Raw genomic sequence first — 22116 nt, 5'->3', positions numbered from 1 at the left:
AATTCCCACAATTGAACCACTAGATGCTACACCACCACAAGTTGCAACTTGTGAAATAAGAGCAGCTGGAACTGCTGTAATGGAAATTCCATCATCATCATCATCCATTAAGACTCCCAGATCACGTAGTAGTGCAGTAGGTGGTAGTGTAGTTTGGAATTTTTATTCTGTCGATAAACTAGATCAAAGTAAAGCAACATGTAAAATATGTAATAAAAAAATAAGTCGAGGAAAAGCAGGAAGTAATTTGGGAACCACTTCCTTGCGGTCTCATATGAATAGTAGTGTGAGAATACAGGTCTGAAAATCTTATATTTAGTATGTACTTTATATTTAGTGGAAAAGTAAATGTTTGTATTCATAATCTCCTATAATACCATGGCTTAGATAATAGGAACCTGTATGAACTCAAATTTACTAAAAGATTTGTGATTATGTCACAGAACTATATAACTCCACAGTTGTGACAGACTCTATTAAATGAAGAGATATCAGAGAAATGTGTAGGTATGAAATATGATGAATAAAATATGAAATCAGGTTTAGTTATTTTTGATTGGTGGTTCAGTGAACAGAAGCCCAATTAGGCTTAGAATCATGTATTGTTGATAAAGTTGATTTGAACACAAAACATATGAATATGGCTTTAGACTTGATTTTAAGTTTGTTTGCAAGATATATTCCTTAAATTGACCACTAACAAGGATTGATCAAATTTAGATAGTATCATAAAATAACACTTGATAAACTTAAGATCATTCAGTAATGCATTACATTTGGTTTATGTACAAGCTTGTTTATTACTATTATCGTTGGTGCACATACCTTACAAAGTGTTGGTTTAAGGTCAGTGTGAGGTTGCTTGCCTTATTTGAGAAGCAGAGATCCTATCGTCTACTGAGAAAGCAGGGGAGCAGCGTTCAATGTGAGCAGCAAGTTACCGACTCTGGCGTGCTGTGCAGTGAATCAGTGAGAGCGGAGATGACGTCACCAACAGCCTGAGCGTCAGTTCCCAGGCTGATTCGGAGAGAGCTGCAGCTACTCACAGCTGTTAGTAGAAAAAATTTAAACACTCCTAATTTGCTAGGAGAAAAGTTAGTTAAGGATAAAAGTATTTCCTTGAGTTAAAGGAACTTGCAGAAATGGTTATATAAGTAAAGCTTTAGTTCAGGTATAAGATTGGCTCAAAAAACTTAGAATATAGAGAGACTTAGAAGTGGTCTCCTATTACTCTTTAATAATCAAGCAATGATTTTTGGGAAATGTGGAGCTTAAATAGTATTCAGTTTGGGGAGGAGAACTTGTCTTAAAGGCATAGTGAGAAGCCAAATGCTGACAGATCCCCCCATTCAAGAGCCCCTCCCAGCAGTCTGAGGACCTGGTTTACACGGAAAATGAACATGAAAGTCCTTCAATAAATCAGGTGCATTTAAGTCCTGTAATAGAACCCATGAGTTCTCATCATCACCATAATCCTTCCAATGCACTAGGTATTCAAGCTTCCTCCTACGAATTCTAGAGTCCAGAATCCCATCAACTTCGTAATCCTGAGGATCAGGTAAAGTAAGAAGAGAGGTGTCAGTAGAAGGGACAGAGGTACCCAAAAATGGTTTTAATAGTGACACATGGAATGAGGGGTGAATTCTCATAGTGGAAGGTAATTTCAAAGTCACCGCATTCTCGTTGATTACCTTAAGTATTGGGAATGGACCGATGTACTGATCAGCTAGTTTTTTACTTGGCACAGGTAATTTGATATTCTTTGTGGACAACCAAACCATATCTTGAGGTTTATACAGGGAGTGCAGAATTATTAGGCAAATGAGTATTTTGACCACATCATCCTCTTTATGCATGTTGTCTTACTCCAAGCTGTATAGGCTCAAAAGCCTACTACCAATTAAGCATATTAGGTGGTGTGCATCTCTGTAATGAGAAGGGGTGTGGTCTAATGACATCAACACCCTATATCAGGTGTGCATAATTATTAGGCAACTTCCTTTCCTTTGGCAAAATGGGTCAAAAGAAGGACTTGACAGGCTCAGAAAAGTCAAAAATAGTGAGATATCTTGCAGAGGGATGCAGCACTCTTAAAATTGCAAAGCTTCTGAAGCGTGATCATCGAACAATCAAGCGTTTCATTCCAAATAGTCAACAGGGTCGCAAGAAGCGTGTGGAAAAACCAAGGCGCAAAATAACTGCCCATGAACTGAGAAAAGTCAAGCGTGCAGCTGCCAAGATGCCACTTGCCACCAGTTTGGCCATATTTCAGAGCTGCAACATCACTGGAGTGCCCAAAAGCACAAGGTGTGTAATACTCAGAGACATGGCCAAGGTAAGAAAGGCTGAAAGACGACCACCACTGAACAAGACACACAAGCTGAAACGTCAAGACTGGGCCAAGAATTATCTCAAGACTGATTTTTCTAAGGTTTTATGGACTGATGAAATGAGAGTGAGTCTTGATGGGCCAGATGGATGGGCCCGTGGCTGGATTGGTAAAGGGCAGAGAGCTCCAGTCCGACTCAGACGCCAGCAAGGTGGAGGTGGAGTACTGGTTTGGGCTGGTATCATCAAAGATGAGCTTGTGGGGCCTTTTCGGGTTGAGGATGGAGTCAAGCTCAACTCCCAGTCCTACTGCCAGTTTCTGGAAGACACCTTCTTCAAGCAGTGGTACAGGAAGAAGTCTGCATCCTTCAAGAAAAACATGATTTTCATGCAGGACAATGCTCCATCACACGCGTCCAAGTACTCCACAGCGTGGCTGGCAAGAAAGGGTATAAAAGAAGAAAATCTAATGACATGGCCTCCTTGTTCACCTGATCTGAACCCCATTGAGAACCTGTGGTCCATCATCAAATGTGAGATTTACAAGGAGGGAAAACAGTACACCTCTCTGAACAGTGTCTGGGAGGCTGTGGTTGCTGCTTCACGCAATGTTGATGGTGAACAGATCAAAACACTGACAGAATCCATGGATGGCAGGCTTTTGAGTGTCCTTGCAAAGAAAGGTGGCTATATTGGTCACTGATTTGTTTTTGTTTTGTTTTTGAATGTCAGAAATGTATATTTGTGAATGTTGAGATGTTATATTGGTTTCACTGGTAAAAATAAATAATTGAAATGGGTATATATTTGTTTTTTGTTAAGTTGCCTAATAATTATGCATAGTAATAGTCACCTGCACACACAGATATCCCCCTAAAATAGCTAAAACTAAAAACAAACTAAAAACTACTTCCAAAAATATTCAGCTTTGATATCAATGAGTTTTTTGGGTTAATTGAGAACATGGTTGTTGTTCAATAATAAAATTAATCCTCAAAAATACAACTTGCCTAATAATTCTGCACTCCCTGTATTCCGGAGGTGGTATTCTCTTTTTGTCATAATATTTTTTCTGAGTTTCTTTAGCAGTAACCAAATGGTTCTGTAAAGTTTCCATAATGTCTTTCAAAGACTCAGTGTAATTGGAAACTGATGGAGAATGAGAACATGTAAGAGTATTTGGATAAGTACGTGGATGAAAGCCATAAATTGTGTAAAAAGGAGAGACTTTAGTTGAGGTATTGATTGAGTTATTATAAGCGAATCATACCAATCATCTTGTTGAGATGAAATAAAACATCTCAAGTACTGTTCGAGGGTTTGGTTCAGGCGTTCCGTTTGACCATTGGACTGTGGATGGAAAGCGGTTGTTAGTCTGAGTGAGATTTGTAAGGTCTTACATAAGTATTTCCAAAATTTTGAAGTGAACTGACTTCCACGATCTGTCACAATGGATGCTGGTAAACCATGTAGTCTAACTACATGACTATGGAAGTATTTAGCAGTTGTGAATACAGTTGGTGTTCTTTTTAATGGAATGAAATGAGCCATTTTAGTTAAATGGTCTACTACAACCATTATGGTGTTGTGACCGTTTGAGATGGGTAAGTCTACAATAAAGTCAATAGCTATCATATCCCAAGGTTTAATGGGAATAGGTAAAGGTGTTAGGAGTCCATAGGGCTTATGGTGTTCCTTCTTTTTCTTAGCGCAGGTTTGACAATTTATTATATAGGTTTGAATGGCAGTTTTCATCTGAGGCCACCAATATTCCCTACTGACAAGTTCAGTAGTTTTTTCAATGCCTGGATGACCGGCTAAAGGGGAATCATGATGTTGTTGGATGATCTGGTTCCTTAGAGTTGATGGAACATAGATCAATCCTTTATTCATATATAGCCCAGAATCTGAATCTGGAGTACATATTGGTGGAATATCAGGATCCATATGTTGTGCTTGGAAAATGTCAGATGTTTCTAGAACTGTTGCAGCAATGATTTTAGTTGGCGGAATAATATATGTATTATTATGAGAGTCTTCTATAGTTTCAAATGACCGGGATAAAGCGTCAGCTTTTATATTCTTTGTACCTGGTATATGAGTAAGTAAAAAATTAAACCTATCCAAGAATAGAGCCCAACGTACCTGTCTTGAAGACAGAGTTTTATTTTTCTTCAGGTATTGAAGGTTTTTATGATCAGTGAAAACCTGGAAAGGGATTGTAGTTCCCTCCAAGAGATGTCGCCAATGTTCCATTGCTGATTTCATTGCTAGTAATTCCTTATCGCCTATTGAATAGTTAGTCTCTGCAGGAGTTAGTCTTCGAGAATAGTAGGCGATAGGATGTAGATGTATATTTTGTTTTCCAGGTTGTAAGAGTATAGCGCCTATTCCAACATTGGAGGCATCCACCTCCAAGGTGTATGGCAAATCTGGATCAGGTATTCTCAAGATAGGAGCTGTTGTAAATTTCTCCTTTAAGTTAAGAAAGGCTTGTTCAGCCTTGGAATCCCAAACAAATTTTTGTTTTCCTGTCAGACGAGTTAAAGGTTGAACAATGGTAGAATAATGATTAATGAATTTCCTGTAAAAGTTTGAGAAACCTAGAAATCTTTGTAGAGATTTCAAGGTAGTTGGTGTTTGCCAATTAATTATGGCTGTTACCTTTTCTTGATCCATTTGAATGCCTTTGGGAGAGATTATGTATCCCAAGAATTTAATGGTGTCTTTGTGGAACTGACATTTTTCCATTTTGGCGTATAACTGATGATCACGAAGAGTAGAAAGAACCCATCTTACATGTTTTCTATGGTCTTCTAGACTTTTGGAATAAATTAGAATATCATCTAGATAAACAATTACGCACACATCCATGAGTTCTTTAAAGATTTCATTTATAAAGAACTGGAATGTGGCAGGGGCATTCGTCAGACCAAAGGGCATAACATTATATTGGAATAGCCCATATCTTGTTTTGAAAGCTGTCTTCCACTCATCTCCGGATTTCATACGTATTAAATTGTATGCACCCTTTAGATCTAACTTGGTAAATATGGTTGCACCACTAAGGCGTTCAATTATCTCCGGGATGAGTGGTAATGGGTATCTATTTTTTATGGTGACAGCATTTAGGGCTCGGTAATCTATTATTGGTCTGAGAGTGCCATCTTTGTTAGTAACAAAAAAGATAGCAGAGGCAACTGGTGAAGAAGATGGGGATATGAAACCTTGTCTGAGGTTTTCATCCAAATATTCTCTTAGATGTTTCAATTCGTTTTGTGAGAGGGGAAATATTTTTCCTGATGGTATCTCTACCCCTGGTTTAGTGTCAATCGGACAATCAAAATGCCTATGAGGTGGGAGTGATTCAGCGTTTTTTAGATTAAACACATCATTGAAATCATGATATTCATGTGGTAATGCAGAACCTATGTGTCCAATGTTTACATATGGGTAACATGTTTTTAAGCAATATTGTGAGGTGAAGGTGATTTTATTTTGGGACCAATCTATGGATGGGTTATGTTTTTGTAACCACGGTAACCCAAGTACTATGGGATGAATTTAACTAGGAATAATATCATACGATAAAAACTCTTTGTGTCCATCTGGTGAGATGGTTAACAATGGTATTGTGTGGTGAGTGATAGGTCCCTTTAATATCTGAGTACCATCTATTACCCTTACAAAAACAGGAGAGGGTTTCTACAGAATAGGTATTTTATTTTGTTTTACTATTGATTCAACAAGGAATATACCATCAGCTCCGGAATCAATAATGGCTTCGTTCTGAAGTTGCAGATTGTCCCACTGTAAAGATAATGTTATTGACAAGTGTGAGGGGTGTTTAAATTTTTCACATGCACAATTAAGTGACAACTTACCCTTCTTTTGACGAGAAAGGATTGGACATGAGGCAACATCGTGGTCTTTGTTTGCGCAATAGAGGCAATGATTAGCAGACCTTCTCCTTTGTTTTTCTTCCAAACTAAAAGGTCCGCTTATGGTACCTATTTCCATTGGTATGGGAATTGAATGGGTTTTTTCTTGATAAGATTGAAAAGATCTTTTGGGTGTTGTTTCAAAATTATGTTTTTCAGTCTTCCTTTCGCGATACCTCCTATCCATTGCTATGCACAATTTGATTAATGATTCCAAGCTTTCAGGGAAATCCACTCTAGAAAGTTCATCTTTTAAATGTTCAGATAAACCTAGGCGGAACTGGTTTTTCAGGCTAACTGAGTTCCACTCTGAGTCCGTGGCCCATAGCTGGAAGTCCACTATGTAATCTTCCACTGGTCTTTTTCCTTGTTTGAGGGATCTTAATCTGTGTTCAGTGGTTTGCTGTTTATTTATATCATCATAAAGTATGGCCATTGTTTGAAAAAAGTTTTCCAGGGAATTTAGAATCGGATCTTCTGTTTCAAGAAATCTGTCTGCCCATGCTCTGGGCTCTCCGGAGAGGTAGGAGATAGCTGTAAAAACTTTGATCTTTTCAGTTCGGTAGGTTCGTGGTTTCAGAGTGAATAAAAGTATACAAGCATTCTTATATTCACGAAATTTCGTGCGATCACCAGCGAATGGTATTGGAGAATTAACCTGAGGTTCAGGAGTCTCATTAGCTTTTTGTGTCACAAATTCATTAAGTATTTGTTTTAGAGTGCTGTTTTCATTTTTTATTTCGGTTAGACCTTGAGCCAAAATTTCCACTTTCTGATTTAGAGAGGAGATTTTGTTGGCCATTTCTATAGGATCCATGATGTACCTAAAAATATGTGTCTTTGAATTAATATTTAATTTTTTAAGGCTTGATTATTCTGTGAGAATACAGGTCTGAAAATCTTATATTTAGTATGTACTTTATATTTAGTGGAAAAGTAAATGTTTGTATTCATAATCTCCTATAATACCATGGCTTAGATAATAGGAACCTGTATGAACACATATTTACTAAAAGATTTGTGATTATGTCACAGAACTATATAACTCCACAGTTGTGACAGACTCTATTAAATGAAGAGATATCAGAGAAATGTGTAGGTATGAAATATGATGAATAAAATATGAAATCAGGTTTAGTTATTTTTGATTGGTGGTTCAGTGAACAGAAGCCCAATTAGGCTTAGAATCATGTATTGTTGATAAAGTTGATTTGAACACAAAACATATGAATATGGCTTTAGACTTGATTTTAAGTTTGTTTGCAAGATATATTCCTTAAATTGACCACTAACAAGGATTGATCAAATTTAGATAGTATCATAAAATAACACTTGATAAACTTAAGATCATTCAGTAATGCATTACATTTGGTTTATGTCCAAGCTTGTTTATTACTATTATCGTTGGTGCACATACCTTACAAAGTGTTGGTTTAAGGTCAGTGTGAGGTTGCTTGCCTTATTTGAGAAGCAGAGATCCTAGCGTCTACTGAGAAAGCAGGGGAGCAGCGTTCAATGTGAGCAGCAAGTTACCGACTCTGGCGTGCTGCGCAGTGAATCAGTGAGAGCGGAGATGACGTCACCAACAGCCTGAGCGTCCGTTCCCAGGCTGATTCGGAGAGAGCTGCAGCTACTCACAGCTGTTAGTAGAAAAAATGTAAACACTCCTAATTTGCTAGGAGAAAAGTTAGTTAAGGATAAAAGTATTCCCTTGAGTTAAAGGAACTTGCAGAAATGGTTATATAAGTAAAGCTTTAGATCAGGTATAAGATTGGCTCAAAAAACTTAGAATATAGAGAGACTTAGAAGTGGTCTCCTATTACTCTTTAATAATCAAGCAATGATTTCTGGGAAATGTGGAGCTTAAATAGTATTCAGTTTGGGGAGGAGAACTTGTCTTAAAGGCATAGTGAGAAGCCAAATGCTGACAAGTAGACACAAAGTGATATGGGACAGATATTTAACCCCTTAAGGACCAGCAACGTACCCTGTATGTCGCTGGCCTTTTTTTGGGACTTGATTGTTTTATAGCGTGGTCTTGCCACCAGCGTTGAGACTGCTCTATTCCACAAAGCCTGCTGGAGGGAGGGCATTAATAGCGTGTTCTTGCTAGACTTGTGCTGTTATGTCCTGAAAAAACCCTTAACGACCAGTGACATACAGGGTACATTGTGGTCATTAAGGGGTTAAATAAAAATGTTGCTTTATCCACATAAAGTAATACTAATGTTATGCTACCACCTACTGCCAATGATGATGGATTTAATAACACCAGTAGAAGTTCATGCAGCAGCAGCAAACAACTTTTATCAAATTTATTGCCAATTTCTGGGAGTACAGCAGTGTCTAAGTGGCAGAGTACTTTACAAGTTGCTTTTGAAAGTGGTCAGAAATATCCCCCAAACCATGAATGTGTTTGCCAAATTAATTTTAAAGTTGCAAAAATGCTTGCAATCGATATGCTTCCTTTTAATTTTGTTGAAGGTCAAGGCTTTCGGGAATTAATGCAGTCAGTGGTTATCCGTTGACAAATCCCGAGCCATCATTATTTCTCACGAAATTAATCCTTATCATTTATAATTTGTTTTATAAAAAAATATTTTTAGATTTTATATCCTTTTAAAAAAAAAAATTGGGGGAGGTTTACATATTTGTATTCAGTCACAACACCACCAGCAGCACTAAACACACGCTCTGACTGAACACTCGTTGGGGGACAACTTAAAATATTGAACTGTAATATGTGACAATGCTGGCCATAATATTTTTTTGGTTTTCCAGTAACTCAGTGGGTCAGAACGAGGCTCAATAAAAGTGTTATCCAACATTTATGCAGTTACCATCTGCACTGAAGAACACTGATTGTCTTCATGTAATCTTGCATCTTCACCTGTAACCATAATGCCATATTTGCCAAAAAGACCCCACAATGAGTTACTGGAATTACCTCCAACTGAATTGTCAGATATTGAGTCAGACTCAGAACTGTTACAATCTGGGACAGATTGCCGACCACTACCAGTGCAACTGCTGCTAGACTTCTTTGTAGAGTTGTTTGAGTTTGCTCGCTGATTAATTTAAATTTCTTGCTTGACTTTGGAGATGAGTATTCCCTTGCATCTCTCAACCATATGTTCTTTTCCCTCTACAAAATTATACATCTGACCTTTAAAACGTGGGTCCAAAAGAGTAGCGGGAAGGTATTCATCTCTTTTTTTGATTGAGATGATCCTTGGATTTTTCAACAAAAAATAACTAATTTTCATGCAAGCTGAGCAAGATCAAACAACTCTATCATCATCTTCATCAGCATCAGATAGACAGTTATCTTGTACTTGATGCAAGGAACTCAGTCTAGTTTCAAGAAAGTAAATTAATGGAAGGGCCTGGCTAAGGCTTGCATCTTGTTCACTTACCATTAATGGTTTAAATGGTTGAAGAACCTTGCACACATCACTCATAAGATGCCACTGTGCCAAAGTCAAATGGACTCCATCTAATGGTTTTCTTGATGTCATAAGGTATTCAATTATTGCCTTTCGTTGTTCATAAAGGCGTTGAAGCATGTCATACGTGCTATTCCATCCAAAGAGTCGCCAATGTTGCAGTCACAGTCAGATAGAATTCATTCTAATGCCAACGGGGTCAAAAAAAGAAAAATTCCCACAATTGAACCACTAGATGCTACACCACCACAAGTTGCAACTTGTGAAATAAGAGCAGCTGGCGCTGCTGTAATGGAAATTCCATCATCATCATCCATTATGACTCCCAGACCACGTAGTAGTGCAGTAGGTGGTAGTGTAGTTTGGAATTATTATTTTTTTATTTTATTTTTTTAAATGAGCTTTATTGAAGTGAAAAGAAAAATACACAAAATATTGCCGACATATGAGAACAGTATTACTCAACAAGAGGTACATTACAACAATATTATGGCAAGTAAATAATAAAATTATTATACACTGCCTGAAAGAAGAACTAATGCTGATACTATCTGCCTGCACGCTACAGCCGGAACGTCTGATTACGGACACTGACCCCGTACAATACAGCAGAACCTGCACCGCATCCACATCCAAGCCCCAGAAAAAGGTGAGGAGGCAGACTTGCATTGCCCTTCCGGCATTGTGGGATGGGGCAGGTGTCGGACAGGTTCCCTGAGATGACTCAGCAGTTGGAACTAGGAGCTGCGGTGACATCGCGCTCTAACGCCGTGTGCACACAGGATGACATACCAGCTGAGAAGCTATTGGCTCCCTGCGCCCTCACAGCTCAGCCTCAAATTAGGTTTCCTCCAGATTACTGTGAACCACGAGAGGGTATTTTATCACTCCCGGAGGTGAAGGAGCTTAGTAATAGCCAGCTGGATGCGGAAGCGCCACATTTCCTTCAGCTAGTGATACATAGTGATTATGGGTTTATGATTATCAACCATGTTTGTCCGGTTCCCTCTGTCACTAACCTGTACATGACCAAGCTCGTGGCTCCAATACACCAGGGAAGGCTGAAACCTGGCAACGGCCATCATTGCAGCGTAACTTACCAAGGCCCCTCTGATTGTACACGCGACATGCTGTTGCAGATGACATGGGACCCAGGGAGGTTTCCTCACTACCACTGATCTACAGGCTACCCTGGGCTGATAAAGCAAGAGATTCACTGCTAATTGAATCCTGCAAGTACCTTAGACTATAGAAATAGGAGCCTCACTGTTGACTGAATTCTCCGAGTCTCTACTAAATGCCCAGTGTAATTCATACATTAACTGGTTGCTGCTTGAACCCTTTGTTATGTTTTTTTATGTATGCTCTCAGTCTGATATTGGTATTTATTATTTCCATGTTTTTGAGCCTTAAATATGGGCCCCAATTACGAAAGACTCATTGTCGCTAGACAGTCTACTTTTTATCAGTCATTACTGTTTGTCATGTGGGGCTGTTTGGTTTCCTTTCCTCACTTCTTATTGGAATCCACTCATTTTGGGCTGGTTAGGCTTTGTCACCATAGTGTAAATAATACCATCCAACCATAGCCTACATATAATTACTTATACTATTAGGAAATATTGCTAACTGGTTTCCCCTGCATATATTCTGTTTCACCCCACTGGGAGTAATGGCTTTGTTACATGACTGTGCAATCTCAGCCCTCATATTAGATCTCTCATGATTCTACTTTATGGCATTAGAATATATTTGTCTGCTTGAAGCACCCTTTCCTTCCACATATATCTACTAGAATCTAGACAGAGTTATGCTGTTTATATAAACTCATACCAGACATGTCGTTTGGTGACACATTTTCATATTTCCCCTACCCATTAATGAGTCAAGTACCTGGGCTTACCATGCTCTACTGTTGAATTACTACTGTACAGACCCCTCATGCCTTTCCTACTTTATGTTTTAGCATGAGACCACATTGATCTGTTTATGTTTCCAAGTTTTATTTTAATAGCTACGTTAGGCTTTGATATGTACCCTATATGTTCCAGGGAATGCAGACTCAGTGTGGATTAATACCTTATATGTACATGTATGTATTGGTGTATGGGTTTATGTGTATTTATGCGTGTATCTACTTATCCTACTTGGATTAGTGCTAATGCTTACTCGCCCGAAATTCCATGCTCAGTTCACCTACTTAGTGGTAGCTAGTAGCACTTAATAACCAGAATTGTATGTATTTTAAACCTTTATAGATTTGCACATTACTTGGCATGTCTGATATCCAGCTTGTTGTCTTATTAGCTGTCAAACAGCCTTATGAGTACAGGTATAGAAATCTGGTATAGGATAGATACTTGGTTTGTTGGAACCTTGCACCTTGAATGTTATTAGTTTCAACTCTGTGGGGCATATACTGTATGAATGAGGGAGCCCTATTTATCTTTCTTTTTTCTGTTACTTCCTGTGCACTGCCAGCGGCCGGGGCAGAGATGTGAGTACAGTATGAGGATCCTTTAGCCCTCTCAGTTATAATTATATTTCTTATCACTTCCTAACAGTATGAGTATACCCCCAAAGAAACTGTTGCGGTTAGTATAAGCTGTATATGCTACCCAGCCTATCCTAGGGGGCAGGGCTGCATTACATCTAATCATATCTCACATAGGCACAACCTATTACTTACTAAATCAATAAAGGACATGTTGCCTTAATCCTTATACTCAGAAACAAACCAACGCATATATCAGTTTTTCACCTATACTCATAACGTCCACTAGGTTAACATTTTTACTGGCTCCGCCCTCCCGCTCTCCCCCTCACCATATTTCATTCACCCACCATGGTGAATTTCTTGTTAGCGGTATTAATTCCGCTCCTAGTATGTATCACTATATTCTATTCCAACATCAGTATCATTAGTAGTCAAGACCTTCTATTCTCACTTGTCAATAGCATCTAGAAGGTCATATTATTTATAAGACTTTATCCTTATATTAGATAATAAATACACCTATTAACCCGTTGTGCTTCCCTACATTATGTAAAATATCAGATAATAAATACATCTTTATGTTATATTTAGTCTACCATACTATAGGATGTACAAGTTGTTAAGGATATTTAAACTGTGAATGGTTTCTTTCTTCATTCTGTGTTATAACATAGGAAACAAAACGAAAAAGAGGTAACGCCAGAATGTGATAACTTCATGTTATGCTAGAGGTTAATGGCTTGACAAAGCCTCAGAGGTGCCATGTTTCAAATCTATGTATAATGTTTTCTATATGTTACCCTTGTATATCTGGTATTCCTCAATAAAAAACTTTGATTCTAAAAAAAAAATATTATACACTTCTAATTGGTTGTACTCTCACTCTTCTGACCAACGTCAAGAATGAGAATTTACAAGATGTAAGTTTTTTCAAAATTTTTTGTGACAATTAAAGAAATAATACCATCTAATAAATACCAAATAATACCATACCAATAATATCTGACACCGTTATTACTGCATATTTATATAATATCTACTGACACCGTTATTACTACACATTTATATAATATCTACTGACATCGTTATTACTGCACATTTATATAATATCTATTGACACCGTTATTACTGCACATTTATTTAATATCTACTGACACCGTTATTACTGCACATTTATATAATATCTACTGACACCGTTATTACTGCACATTTATTTAATATCTACTGACACCGTTATTACTGCACATTTATATAATATCTATTGACACCGTTATTACTGCACATTTATTTAATATCTACTGACACCATTATTACTGCACATTTATATAATATCTACTGATACAGTAATTACTGCACATTTATATAATATCTACTGACACCGTTATTACTGCACATTTATATAATATCTACTGACACTGTTATTACTGCACATTTATATAATATCTACTGACACCGTTATTACTGCACATTTATATAATATCTAATGACTCCGTTATTACTGCACATTTATATAATATCTACTGACACCGTTATTACTGCACATTTATATAATATCTACTGACACAGTTATTACTGCACATTTATATAATATCTACTGACACCGTTATTACTGCACATTTATATAATATCTACTGACACCGTTATTACTGCACATTTATATAATATCTACTGACAACGTTATTACTGCACATTTATATAATATCTACTGACATTGTTATTACTGCATATTTATATATCTACTGACACCGTTATTACTGCACATTTATATAATATCTACTGACACTGTTATTACCGCACATTTATATAATATCTACTGACACCGTTATTACTGCACGTTTATATAATATATACTGACACCGTAATTACTGCACATTTATATAATATCTACTGACACCGTTTTACTGCACATTTATAAAATATCTACTGACATCGTTATTACTGCACATTTATATAATATCTATTGACACCGTTATTACTGCACATTTATTTAATATCTACTGACACCGTTATTACTGCACATTTATATAATATCTACTGACACCGTTATTACTGCACATTTATAAAATATCTACTGACATCGTTATTACTGCACATTTATATAATATCTACTGACACCGTTATTACTGCACATTTATTTAATATCTACTGACACCGTTATTACTGCACATTTATATAATATCTATTGACACCGTTATTACTGCACATTTATTTAATATCTACTGACACTGTTATTACCGCACATTTATATAGTATCTACTGACACCGTTATTACTGCACATTTATATAATATCTACTGACACCGTTATTACTGCACATTTATATAATATCTAATGACACCGTTATTACTGCATATTTATATAATATCTACTGACACCGTTATTACTGCACATTTATATAATATCTACTGACACCGTTATTACTGCACATTTATATAATATCTACTGACACCTTTATTACTGCACATTTATATAATATCTACTGACACCGTTATTACTGCATACTGTATTTATATAATATCTACTGACACCGTTATTACTGCACATTTATATAATATCTAATGACACTGTTATTACTGAATATTTATATAATATCTACTGACACTGTTATTACTGCATATTTATATAATATCTAATGACACCGTTATTACTGCACATTTATATAATATCTAATGACACCGTTATCACTGCACATTTATATAATATCTACTGACTCCGTTATTACTGAACATTTATATAATATCTACTGACACCGTTATTACTGAATATTTATATAATATCTACTGACACCATTATTACTGCATATTTATATAATATCTACTGACACCGTTATTACTGCACATTTATATAATATCTACTGACAACGTTATTACTGCACATTTATATAATATCTAATGACACCGTTATCACTGCACATTTATATAATATCTACTGACACCGTTATTACTGAACATTTATATAATATCTACTGACACCGTTATTACTGAATATTTATATAATATCTACTGACACCGTTATTACTGCATATTTATATAATATCTACTGACACCGTTATTACTGCACATTTATATAATATCTACTGACAACGTTATTTCTGTACATTTATATAATATCTACTGACACCGCTATTACTGAATATTTATATAATATCTACTGACACCGTTATTACTGCATTTTTATATAATATCTACTGACACCGTTATTACTGCACATTTATATAATATCTACTGACAACGTTATTACTGCACATTTATATAATATCTAATGACACCGTTATCACTGCACATTTATATAATATCTACTGACACCATTATTACTGAACATTTATATAATATCTACTGACACCGTTATTACTGAATATTTATATAATATCTACTGACACCGTTATTACTGAATATTTATATAATATCTACTGACACCGTTATTACTGCATATTTATATAATATCTACTGACACCGTTATTACTGCACATTTATATAATATCTACTGACAACGTTATTTCTGTACATTTATATAATATCTACTGACACCGTTATTACTGAATATTTATATAATATCTACTGACATCGTTATTACTGCATATTTATATTATATCTACTGACACCGTTATTACTGCACATTTATATAATATCTACTGACACAGTTATTACTGAATATTTATATAATATCTACTGACACCGTTATTACTGCACATTTATATAATATCTACTGACACAGTTATTACTGAATATTTATATCATATCTACTGACACCGTTATTACAGCACATTTATTTAATATCTACTGACACCGTTATTACTGCACATTTATATAATATCTACTGACACCGTTATTACTGCACATTTATATAATATCTACTGACACCGTTATTACTGAATATTTATATAATATCTACTGACACCGTTATTACTGCATATTTATATAATATCTACTGACACCGTTATTACTGCACATTTATATAATATCTACTGACAACGTTATTTCTGTACATTTATATAATATCTACTGACACCGTTATTACTGAATATTTATATAATATCTACTGACATCGTTATTACTGCATATTTATATAATATCTACTGACAACGTTATTTCTGTACATTTATATAATATCTACTGACACCGTTATTACCGAATATTTATATAATATCTACTGACACCTTTATTACCGCACATTTATTTAATATCTACTGACACCGTTATTACTGCACATTTATATAATATATACTGACACCGTTATTACTGCATATTTATATAATATCTACTGACACCGTTATTACTGCACATTTATATAATATCTACTAACACTGTTATTACTGCACATTTATATAATATATACTGACACCGTTATTAGTGCACATTTATATAATATCTACTGACACCGTTATTACTGCAAATTTATATATTATCTACTGACACCGTTATTACTGCACATTTATATAATATCTACTGACACCGTTATTACTGCACATTTATATAATATCTACTGACATCGTAATACTGCACATTTATATATCTACTGACACCGTTATTACTGCAAATTTATATAATATCAACTGACACCGTTATTACTGCATATTTATATAATATCTACTGACACCGTTTTTACTGCACATTAATATAATATCTACTGATACCGTTATTACTGCACATTTATATAATATCTACTGACACCGTTATTACTGCACATTTATATAATATCTACTGACACCGTTATTACTGCACATTTATATATTATCTACTGACACCGTTATTACTGCACATTTATATAATATCTACTGACACCGTTATTTCTGTACATTTATATAATATCTACTGACACCGTTATTACTGCATATTTATATAATATCTACTGACACCGTTATTACTGCACATTTATATAATATCTACTGACAGCGTTATTTCTGAACATTTATATAATATCTACTGACACCGTTATTACTGAATATTTATATAATATCTACTGACACCGTTATTACTGCACATTTATATAATATCTACTGACACCGTTATTTCTGTACATTTATATAATATCTACTGACACCGTTATTACTGAATATTTATATAATATCTACTGACACCGTTATTACTGCACATTTATATATCTACTGACACCGTTATTACTGAATATTTATATAATATCTACTGACACCGTTATTACTGAATATTTATATAATATCTACTGACACCGTTATTTCTGGACATTTATATAATATCTACTGACACCGTTATTACTGAATATTTATATAATATCTAATGACACAGTTATTACTGCACATTTATATAATATCTACTGATACCGTTATTACTGAATATTTATATAATATCTAATGACACAGTTATTACTGCACATTTATATAATATCTACTGACACCGTTATTACTGAATATTTATATAATATCTAATAACACAGTTATTACTGCACATTTATATAATATCTACTGATACCGTTATTACTGCACATTTATATAATATCTAATGACACCGTTATTACTGTACATTTATATAATATCTACTGACACCGTTATTACTGCACATTTATATAATATCTACTGACACCGTTATTACTGCACATTTATATAATATCTACTGACACCGTTATTACTGCATATTTATATAATATCTAATGACACCGTTATTACTGCACATTTATATAATATCTACTGACACCGTTATTACTGCACATTTATATAATATCTACTGACACCGTTATTACTGCACATTTATATAATATCTACTGACACCGTTATTACTGCATATTTATATAATATCTAATGACACCGTTATTACTGCACATTTATATAATATCTACTGACACCGTTATTTCTGCACATTTATATAATATCTACTGACACCGTTATTACTGCATATTTATATAATATCTAATGACACTGTTATTACTGCACATTTATATAATATCTAATGACACTGTTATTACTGCACATTTATATAATATCTACTGATACCGTTATTACTGCATATTTATATAATATATACTGACACCGTTATTACTGCACATTTATATAATATCTACTGACATCGTTATTACTGCACATTTATATAATATCTACTGACACCGTTATTACTACACATTTATATAATATCTACTGACACCGTTATTACTGCACATTTATATAATATCTACTGACACCGTTATTACTGCATATTTATATAATATCTAATTATACCGTTATTACTGCACATTTATATAATATCTACTGACACCGTTATTACTGCACATTTATATAATATCTACTGACATTGTTATCACTGCATATTTATATAATATCTACTGACACCGTTATTACCGTACATTTATATAATATCTACTGACACAGTTATTACTGCACATTTATATAATATCTACTGACACCGTTATTACCGTACATTTATATAATATCTACTGACACAGTTATTACTGCACATTTATATAATATCTACTGACACCGTTATTACCGTACATTTATATAATATCTACTGACACAGTTATTACTGCACATTTATATAATATCTAATGACACCGTTATTACTGCACATTTATATAATATCTAATGACAACGTTATTACTGCACATTTATATAATATCTACTGACACCGTTATTACTGCACATTTATATAATATCTACTGACACCGTTATTACTGCATATTTATATAATATCTACTGACACCGTTATTACTGCACATTTATACTGTATAATATCTACTGACACCTTTATTACTGCACATTTATATAATATCTACTGACACAGTTATTACTGCACATTTATATAATATCTACTGACACCGTTATTACTGCACATTTATATAATATCTACTGACACCTTTATTACTGCACAATAATATAATATCTACTGACACCGTTATTACAACACATTTATATAATATCTACTGACACCTTTATTACTGCACAATAATATAATATCTACTGACACCGTTATTACAACACATTTATATAATATCTACTGACACCGTTATTACTGCACATTTATATATCTACTGACACCGTTATTTCTGCACATTTATATAATATCTACTGACACCGTTATTACTGCACATTTATATATCTACTGACACCGTTATTTCTGCACATTTATATAATATCTACTGACCACAGTTATCTACTTGCACATTTATATAATATCTACTGACACCGTTAATTACCGTACATTTATATAATATCTACTGACACAGTTATTACTGCACATTTATATAATATCTAATGACACCGTTATTTCTGCACATTTATATAATATCTAATGACAACGTTATTACTGCACATTTATATAATATCTACTGACACCGTTATTACTGCACATTTATATAATATCTACTGACACCTTTATTACTGCACATTTATATAATATCTACTGACACAGTTATTACTGCATGTTTATATAATATCTCACTGACACCTTATTACTGGCACCTTTATATATATCTACTGACACCGTTATTACTGCACATTTATATAATATCTACTGACAACCGTTATTACTGCACATTTATATAATATCTACTGACACCTGTAATTACTGCACATTTATATAATATCTACTGACACCGTTATTACTGCACATTTATATAATATCTACTGACACCGTTATTACTGCATATTTATATAATATCTAATTATACCGTTATTACTGCACATTTATATAATATCTACTGACACCGTTATTACTGCACATTTATATAATATCTACTGACATTGTTATCACTGCATATTTATATAATATCTACTGACACCGTTATTACCGTACATTTATATAATATCTACTGACACAGTTATTACTGCACATTTATATAATATCTACTGACACCGTTATTACTGCACATTTATATAATATCTACTGACACAGTTATTACTGCACATTTATATAATATCTACTGACACCGTTATTACCGAACATTTATATAATATCTACTGACACAGTTATTACTGCACATTTATATAATATCTAATGACACCGTTATTACTGCACATTTATATAATATCTAATGACAACGTTATTACTGCACATTTATATAATATCTACTGACACAGTTATTACTGCACATTTATATAAATATACTGACACAGTTATTACTGCAATTTAATATAATATCTACTGACACCGTTATTACTGCCATTTTATATATATCTACTGACACCTGTTATTACTGCACATTTATATAATATCTACTGACACAGTTATTACTGCACATTTATATAATATCTAATGACACCGTTATTACTGCACATTTATATAATATCTACTGAACCCGTATTACTGCACATTTCTCTAATATCTACTGACCACCATTGTTACTGCACATTTATATAATATCTACTGACACTCGTTATTACTGCACATTTATATAATATCTACTGACACCGTTATTACTGCACTATTATATAATATATACTGACACCTGTAGTTTACTGCATCATTTATAATATCTACTGACAACAGTTACTACTGCACATTTTATATAATATCTACTGACACCGTTATTACTGCACATTTATATAATATCTACTGACACAGTTATTACTGCACATTTATATAATATCTACTGACACCGTTATTACCGTACATTTATATAATATCTACTGACACAGTTATTACTGCACATTTATATAATATCTAATGACACCGTTATTACTGCACATTTATATAATATCTAATGACAACGTTATTACTGCACATTTATATAATATCTACTGACACCGTTATTACTGCACATTTATATAATATCTACTGACACCTTTATTACTGCACATTTATATAATATCTACTGACACAGTTATTACTGCATGTTTATATAATATCTACTGACACCTTTATTACTGCACATTTATATAATATCTACTGACACCGTTATTACTGCACATTTATATAATATCTACTGACACCGTTATTACTGCACATTTATATAATATCTACTGACACCTTTATTACTGCACAATAATATAATATCTACTGACACCGTTATTACAACACATTTATATAATATCTACTGACACCGTTATTACTGCACATTTATATATCTACTGACACCGTTATTTCTGCACATTTATATAATATCTACTGACACCGTTATTACTGCACATTTATATATCTACTGACACCGTTATTTCTGCACATTTATATAATATCTACTGACACAGTTATTACTGCACATTTATATAATATCTACTGACACCGTTATTACTGCACATTTAAATAATATCTACTGACACCGTTATTACTGCACATTTATATAATATCTACTGACACCGTTATTACTGCACATTTATATAATATCTACTGACACCGTTATTACTGCATATTTATATAACATCTGCTGATACAGTTATTACTGCACATTTATATAATATATACTGACACCGTTATTACTGCACATTTATATAATATCTACTGACACAGTTATTACTGCACATTTATATAATATCTACTGACACCGTTATTACTGCACATTTATATATCTACTGACACCGTTATTACTGCACATTTATATAATAACTACTGACACCGTTATTACTGCACATTTATATAATATCTACTGACACCGTTATGACTGCACATTTATATAATATCTACTGACACAGTTATTACTGCACATTTATATAATATCTACTGACACCATTATTACTACACATTTATATAATATCTACTGACACCTTTATTACTGCACATTTATATAATATCTACTGACACAGTTATTACTGCACATTTATATAATATCTAATGACACCGTTATTACTGCACATTTATATAATATCTACTGACACCGTTATTACTGCACATTTATATAATATCTACTGACACCGTTATTACTGCATATTTATATAATATATACTGACACCGTTATTACTGCACATTTATATAATATCTACTGACACCGTTATTACTGCACAATAATAT

Source organism: Bombina bombina, chromosome 2 (assembly GCF_027579735.1).
Source record: "Bombina bombina isolate aBomBom1 chromosome 2, aBomBom1.pri, whole genome shotgun sequence".
Classification (NCBI taxonomy): domain Eukaryota; kingdom Metazoa; phylum Chordata; class Amphibia; order Anura; family Bombinatoridae; genus Bombina; species Bombina bombina.
Note: the sequence above shows the minus strand (reverse complement) of the source record.